This window comes from Gambusia affinis, linkage group LG18 (genome assembly GCF_019740435.1).
Source record: "Gambusia affinis linkage group LG18, SWU_Gaff_1.0, whole genome shotgun sequence".
In the NCBI taxonomy this organism is placed as follows: domain Eukaryota; kingdom Metazoa; phylum Chordata; class Actinopteri; order Cyprinodontiformes; family Poeciliidae; genus Gambusia; species Gambusia affinis.
In genome coordinates, this window is record NC_057885.1 from 819,486 (window position 1) to 825,321 (window position 5,836).

Consider the following 5,836-nt stretch of genomic DNA (forward strand, 5'->3'; position numbering starts at 1 on the left):
GTTGCGGCGTAAAGATGGAGGAGGTCCAATTCAGCTCAATCAGGATCATATTGTTGCCGTTAGCAGATGATGTTGCCCTTTCAGAGTTGGTTTGTAGTCAACCTTGCAAATGCAGAACAGACTTACACTAGTATTGCAGGACTTGATGTACCAGGAACTGCAAACAATTTCAGAAAATCTGCCCTCTGACTAAGCATTGAATTTATTATTTTGATAATAAACGTTAACTGAGAAATATAGCAAATTTAGACACTTTAATGTGTCTTACTGATGACCTGAAAACAATATTGAACGTAACGGGAAACATGGCAACATCTAGTTTTATCAGAACAACAATCCAGAGAAACCCCGACCAGTTTATAAATAATGGAAAAGTTACTATTATTCTTATTAAACATGGGGAACCAATATGTAGTTTTTTACTTTGTCTTTCTTTTGGTTTTGTTGTTTTGTTTGCATTTCCTCGTAATTTATGTAAAGCACTTTGAACAGCTGTTGCTGAAAATGTGAGTATATATAAAACTGTACCTACTGTACCTTACCTAATGCAATTCTTAGAAAAAAAAAGTTTTTAGGTTAAAAAATAACTTTAAATTGCAATGGTGATCATTGCAAAATTAGAAAAAACTATATATTTCTTTGAAGCTGGGTGTTTCCTTATGTGGACCCTTTTGTATTAAAATGTGGAAGAGATTTAGTTGCATACATGAAAATTGTGTTTCCTTTCTTCGAATTTTGTAAATTTACTCATTTAGCAGGTTCCTTTGGAAGGAAATAATCTGACAGCTGCAACATTAAACTGGGTCATCAGCAGCAATAATCCTCGACACGGCAGCAACTCCGAGTAAAAGGAAAAGATCAAGTTGCTTTTCCAGGGTCAGAAATGAAAAGAAATACAGTAGCTTTAAATTACTTGCAATGAAGATTCACAGATCCATTAAAAAACCCAAAAAAACAAATGCTTTCTATTCTCTTTGAATGAAGAAACTAGGAATCACAAATTGTGATTATTGGTCCTGCTTAATGCACCGTTTCACTGAAGTTTAATAAACCCCTAATCTCTTTAAGTGTAAAACATCAAGTTATGATAATTAAACAGTCGCTCATGGCCAGACTTTCTCTTGGGCCCAAATTTCTTTTCTCTGAGCAGGCAGTAATGTATTTAATTTTCTTGAAGCAACATTAAAGCACTTCAGTGTGGAAATTTCCTGAGTGCTTTCTGGTATCTTGAATCCAACCGTTTCTCGTGGTTCCTACATAATTAATTATACCGAAGTCATTAGTTCCTCTGTGAAGACAGAAGCTGCCTCAGTGGTGACGTGTGAACATGCGAGCAGGGAAAAGTGACATTGCATGAATAATTAAGCTGACTGAGATGTTTGAATTTATTTTCTGACAAGTGTGTGCAAGACTGACAAAGCAGAGCGGACAGTTTGATTAGCAAGTACCAATTACTTATTCAGCAGACGTAATTCTCTTAGAGGCAGAGAAAGGAGGTTTCACATGACTGAACCAGCACAAGGAAAAGAAGCGAATGTCTCAAGATTTTATGTGTGGCCTTTGTTGTTCGATCCCAAATGGCACAGCAATATAAAAACACCGACCTGTCACATTCCTGTGACGCATGCTCATAGTCAGACTGAATCGAAGCCATTAATTCTGGTTAAAGTATTACCCACTTTTCAGCCATGACTTACGGCTGGTGAAGTCAATAACTGATGCTCCAAGCTCTGCACTGGTGGCAACATGTTTCTGTAGTTCATTCCTGGCCCCTGCCAGACATACAGACTTAAACTAGATCGTATTTGTGGTGGAAACCAGACATTAAAATGTAAGCAGCCACTATTAGGACTCCATCTCCAACCAGCTTCACCAGGTGTTTATCATGTGTACTTTGAGGCCGATGTGCACAATTTACACCAAAACAAGTTGATCATTTGTAACACAAAGCTAAACTACGATGGCTGGACATTAACACTGTGTTTACACTTATATGTAATTGTTGGACGGATGTATGAATGAACCTACAGGCATCAGGCACGGCTCCCAGACTTGTGGAGGTCCACAGTTCTGTTCCTGACATGTGAGCTGATTTCCTTTGACTTCCTCAAGGAGTTTTTAGTCAGATGTCAGTCATGACAACATAACTGGAGCTTCCTCAACTTGGTTAATTGCACAGTAAAGTATGAGGGCATGTAAACTCTTGAAGAAAGCAATAAAAATGTTCCTTACATGATTCAGGCATTAAGCAAATAGAAATAAATGGGGTGGTTTTAAATGACATGAGACAACGTTGAGTCTAATTTCATGTCAAAAAGTGAGGAAAAAGTAGCTTTTTGTTCAGTATACATAAATATGCATCCATATTTACTTGTGTTCTCCAAAGCTTCAGCTAGACAACTGTGCATGAAGTAAATACGTCCAGTAACCACTAAGATCGGCAGCAGCCTCCCAGTGACTTTGTGAGGTTCGGAGGATGGATGGATAATCCATCTGTTCTCATAAGGAGCGTCTGTCTCCTACGAGAGAAGAACAGTTGAAGAATAAATTAGTTCTTTTTACTTTCAGCCCTGAATGACAGAATAAAAACTCTCGGCTGCATCTTTCAAATGAGAGGAAAATAACCGAGGTCGAAAGGTGCTGCCTCGTTAGAGCTTTTGTGTGGATTTATGATGATTTGTGAAAATTGTTCTGCTTTTTGCACATGAAATCCTCAGGCTGCTCTCATTCAGCTCCAATCAAAATGCTCAGCTGGGCTGAGGACAGTGAGCAACGGTGCATATCTGACACCTACAGCCAGTGTCATGAAACCTATGGCCTGGGAAACAGAGCATGTTTTTTACTAAAGTGTTAAGGTTTTTCTGAGGTGAGACTCAGGTCAGCATTCAAAGAGCATCTTAACTTCAGAGCCAAACTCAACTTAGTCCCTTAAAAAATAGATCATAGATAAAATGCTGTATCCTTTATCAAAGGTCTTTAGGGACGCAATATAACATCTGTTGCACAAAGTAGTTTGTTTGTTATTTCCACCACAACATAAATCAAGTATTTGAACCTTCAAATACTAAGGATTTGAAAGTAGAACTAACAAAGATGAGGGTGTAAAAGATAAAAGCACCTGATTATTTCACCTCCAAACCAGCCAGACTTCATTGCTATATTTAATTTGGAGTAGCTCTCCAGACTTCCTGAAGAGTCTTTGAAAGTTTTAATCTTATAGATGTTTTAGGACGTTGCCCAGCAAATAATATTTTATGTTATTTTCCCAGATTCAGCTGGAGACATTGGAGCAAATGGTTCCTTGATGAGTGGCTGCTGGTAACGACTCAAACTGATCAACCAGGAAGACTTGAAGCAGAAACCAAAAACAGTTACCATACCACGATTATCAGTTCTCCACTTTTCTTTGGCGAACTATAATTCAGAGTGTAACTATCCTATTGAATGAAAGTGATTGAATCATTTCAATAGCCCCAGAAAAGATTTTTGACAGGCGGGAATAGAAATAACTTTGTGCTCCACAACAGTATTTGATGTTTGTTTCAGAATATTGCAGAGCCAACAATCCTCACAATCAGTCAAATATAAATCAATATTCATAGATTTTAAACCCTAATAACACAAATGATTAGTTTACGATGTAATGACTTTTCGCTTTTTTCCAAAAGTGATGTGAAAAAAAGACATCTGACCAATTTGTTTCTTTTGTAGCTTTCTTTCGTTAAAATGTGAACTTTTCCTGCAGTGCTGTGTTCAGTGCTCCTTTGAAGGTAATTTAAATTCAGTTGAATGTGTTTACATAACACCATCAACTCTCACAGGTTTTTATATCTGCTACCTGTGTGTCTGTGGTGAACAGATGGCGCTCACCCAGTTCTTTACTTTTTATACGAACCACGGCAGAGATTAAAGCCGAGCTGCTTCCCTCACAAATATTCACTTGCACACTCTTTTATTGAATTTTCAATCCTCATTTCTATTTCTTTATTTAGATCAATATGTGGCCACAGAGACGCTCAGTCACACTTTCTCTGCTTTCTCAGTTCATTTGAAGTAAATGAATTTCTAAGAAACACTCGCAGTACGTCACCCTGTGTGGTTTGGCACAAGGTTAGTCAATTTAACAACCAATGATTTACGTGCTTGTACGGTAAGCCAATGTGAATAATGATGCTGTATGAGCTGATATTGGTTGTTCAATTCAGAGCACAATTGTTCTTTAATGAGTGTTGGTGCACCAGTGATTGGTCACAGCTCTGTATGCTGAATATCAACAGTTTATGTTGAAATACTTACACATAGCAGTAAATGTACTGTTTTATCACCAAAGTGACTTGATAGACGTACTTCAAGTTGCGTCATTAAAATAGACAATAATACATCTTAAACTTTTACCAGTTGATTGTAAATTAAATTTGGGGCAGAGGAGAAATTGTTAGTCCTCTGTCTGTGATGGGTTATTTTTGTTTTTTTTGGATGTTGGACTTTCACAGATCTGGTTCAATTTCCATGTGATGTCTGAAGTTGTCACATTCATCACCAAGCAATTATTATTAGGCAGCACAAACAACATGGGAATGTCCAACAGTCATACAGTCGAGGAAGAAGATTGGGGTTTTTTTCTGGAGATGAAATGTGGAAATTATTCCCAGAACAAAGTCAACAGGCCTTGTGAAGAAAATGGTTGACAACGAGCAAAACGAAAACTCACGAGACGACGAAGGCAACACTCTGAAAAAACACACATAAAAAGCCTGAAAGCAGTTTGTGGAATACATTATTTTTATTTCAATGTATGAAAACGTGGTTTTAGCTCATCCAGGAGGACAAAATGCTGCAAGTCAATAACTTAGTGCAACCTGTTGGGTTTCCTTAGATAGAAACGTTTTAACTTGAAAAAAATGTATGAAGTAATTAGAAAAATTCACTGAGCTCACTGCACTGTTACTCATAGCCAGGACCAATTGGAATGTATGTGATTGAATTAAGATGATTTTTTTTGAGACAAGGCTTTTGTTAATTGGTGCCATATAAATAAACAGAATTGTATATTTAAGAATATTGCAATTAAATTGTTCAGCAGTATTTAGTCATGAGCCACTTCTAAAACCTCTAGCTCTAAATTGCTGACAAATTGTTTAGATTATCCTTTCTGTACGATTTGAAATTTACATTTTCTTCAATTTGTTACCTTTCCTAAAGTTGATCTGTTCAGGTTATTTCACACCCAGCTGCTGGTGGGAGCTGATTTAACTCCTTGAAGAATCCAGCAATCAAAATTAAATTAATACAAATTTTGAAAGGTTTAATATTCATCCCATTTTATTTACAATTTACACATTTTTTGGAAATGAGTGTGATTCAGTTTTCGTTCTTACTGCATTACATGATTATCAAACTGTAATAATACACCACCAATGTTAGTCGAGAAAACTAAAGCCAGAGACAGAAGACACTAATCTCAATAAATCTGAAACTCTGACTTTTGTCTGTACTTTTATAAACGCATATTTCATATCCCAGAACATTTTACATATTTTTATACTCAGTTGTTTCAGATAAAAACATTTTCTGCAGAGAAATTACAATGGAAACTACAATGTTCCTGTCAGACATGCTAGTTCATCTTTACATTTTAACTTATAAGAAGTTTTTGATGAAAGAATTCAGGATTACTGTATTTTCCGGACTATAGAGCGCACCTCACTATAATATGAACCATGGGCGCAAACCAAATATTTAATCTTTTGCTTTTTTTCCCCAGTTTAAGATAATTTTACTCATTTTCAGGAAAGCTTGGGCAAAGACAAAAACAACACGCTCAGACGGAAGGAGA

General features: G+C 36.6%; 1 protein-coding gene across 4 annotated transcripts in view; it reads right to left on the reverse strand.

The window, feature by feature from the left end:
- Positions 1 to 5,304: 5,304 nt before the first annotated feature.
- The window catches only part of LOC122819975 (protein Dok-7-like), a 34,576-nt gene continuing 34,044 nt past the window's right edge, over positions 5,305 to 5,836 (reverse strand). For all 4 annotated transcript variants that reach the window (XM_044097075.1, XM_044097077.1, XM_044097076.1 and 1 more), the window contains one exon: positions 5,305 to 5,836. This exon is cut by the window's right edge and continues 1,633 nt beyond it. The gene's annotated coding sequence lies outside the window, so the exon portion shown is untranslated.